Genomic DNA, 2,500 nt, shown 5'->3' on the forward strand with positions numbered 1-2,500 from the left:
GTGGGGATCCGTCTAAGGGGCGTGCGTGCTTGGCTTGTAAGTGGCAGATGAGCCTTGTTGCCAAGATCCACCGAGATTCATCTCGACCCTACCCACACACAACTCATTTATTTCTTCCAATTGCCATGGAGGTCATATCTTATGTAAAAGGACGAAAAACATAAGTGTTAGTGAGGGGTTGGCTTTGGACTAGAAAAAAAGTTGAAGCAAATCATCTTTGAATGCCCAAGAATAAGATAGTGTGCTCGTGTGCAAGTCAAGGACCAAGGCCGAGGCCTTCGAGTACAAAGCACGGCCATGGGCGCGCGCGCCGTGCGTTAGTGGGTTTGTGTGAGTCGCGCGCTGCATGCCCGTGCGTCTGCGGGGGGCGTGCGCGCAGGGGGCCGCGCGCGCCATGCGTCTACGGGCGTGTGTGGGGCGTGCGCCGCAAGCCCAGGCGACTGCAGTGGGGCGTGTGTGGGGCGCGCGCCGCATGCCCATGGCCGAGGCTTGCACACGAACGCCTAGGGTGCCCACCATGCGCCATGCCCTTCGGGCGTGTGTGGGGCGTGCGCGCAGAGTGCTAAGCGCGGCATGCGTCTGCGGGTGTGTGTCCGCGCGCCGCATGCCCAGGCGTCTACGTGGGACGTGCGCGCAAGCCGCGCGCAGCATGCGTCTGCGTTGGGCGTGACCACCCACGTCTAGAATTCATGGAAAAAACTCTATGGAGGTTGTTGGAACAAACCCGTGCCCCCACCGTGCATGCCCACATGCCCACCGAGCATGCAGCATGCGCGCCCCCATGCGCACGAATGCGGCACGGCCATGGGCGCGCGCGCCGCATGGCCATGCGTCTGCGTGGGGCGTGCGCGCAGGGTGCCGCGCGCGCAGGGTGCCGCAATGCCCACTCAACACACAAATGTGATGTCAAACCTATGTTCTAGTGCTTGGATTGTTATGAAATTTTTTCTGGGATCTAAAAAATGTAAACAAAGGATGTCCTCCAAAAATTAGTATTTTTGGAAACGTTTTACTATTTTTAAATTATTTTTAATTTTTTAACAATAAAAATTCATAAAATATTATTGGTTGGTTCAAAAATTATGAAACTTGTTTTCCACACTCATTTGAATGTCTAAAACATAATACAATCAAGTCCCGGTCATAATAATAACACAATCAAGATTTATGGCATGGTGTGACATTTCGGCTTTTTCATATGCAAGCCTGCCAGACCCAAAAAAGCCAGAATGTACTATATAGGGGGGCGACCTGCCTGCATGGGCGGGGCGCGGGGGTACCCCTATGCCGCGGCGCCGACCCTTCAAGCACATTGCGCCCATCATGGGCACATATGCTTGGGGGGTCGGCGCCGGCGGAGTGCCACCTCCGGCCGCCGGCGGCGAGTGAGAGTGGGTGTCGAGTTGATGCTCGGATGGGCTTGCGCGGACAATGCTTGCACCTCGGTGTGGGCGTGCACTCCAAGCGGGCTTGTTCGTGAGGAGACGAGATAACTTGCGATTGCTTTGTGCTTGGTGGACGAAGGGTTCGGCCGGAGTGCCACATCCGACCGTCGGGCAAGGAGTGAGAGCGGGATGGGCGTGCTTGGACAATGCTTGCACCTCGGTGTGGGCGTGCACTCCAAGTGTGCTTGTCTTGGCGATTGTTTCGTGCTTGGCGGAGGGGTTTGGCCATAACGATGGGCTTGTCCGTCGGGCAGGGAGTGAGAGCGGGTGTCGAGTTGACGCTCGGATGGGCTTGCGCGGACAATGCTTGCACCTCGGTGTGGGCGTGCACTCCAAGCGGGCTTGTTCGTGAAGATATGAGATGTCTTGCGATTGCTTTGTGCTCGGTGGACGGGTTTTATCGGAGTGCCACGTCCGACCGTTGGGCGGGGAGTGAGAGCGGGTGTCGAGTTGATGCTCGGATGGGCTTGCGCGGACAATGCTTGCACCTCGGTGTCGGCGTGCACTCCAAGCGGGTTTGTTCATGAAGATACGAGATGTCTTGCGATTGCTTCTTGCTTGGTGGAAGGGTTTGGTTAAAATCGATGGAATGCCGGGCCCCTACGTCGGGCAAGGAGTGAGAGCGGGATGTCAAATTGACATTCTTGGATGGGTTTTGCTTGGACAATGCTTGCACCTCGGTGTGGGCGTGCACTCCAAGTGGGCTTGTCTTGCAATTGCTTCGTGCTTGGTGGAGGGGTTTGGCCATAACGATGGGCTTGTCCGTCGGGTAGGGAGTGAGAGCGGGTGTCGAGTTGATGCTCGAATGGGCTTGCGCGGACAATGCTTGCACCTCGGTGTGGGCGTGCACTCCAAGCGGGCTTGTTCGTGAAGATACGAGATGTCTTGCGATTGCTTTGTGCTCGGTGGACTGGTTTCGTCGGAGTGCCACATCCGACCGTTGGGCGGGGAGTGAGAGCGGGTGTCGAGTTGATGCTCGGATGGGCTTGCGCGGACAATGCTTGCACCTCGGTGTGGGCGTGCACTCCAAGCGGGCTTGTTCGTGAAGATACGAG

Source organism: Cucumis melo, unplaced genomic scaffold (genome assembly GCF_025177605.1).
Source record: "Cucumis melo cultivar AY unplaced genomic scaffold, USDA_Cmelo_AY_1.0 utg000537l, whole genome shotgun sequence".
NCBI classification, from domain to species: Eukaryota; Viridiplantae; Streptophyta; class Magnoliopsida; order Cucurbitales; family Cucurbitaceae; genus Cucumis; species Cucumis melo.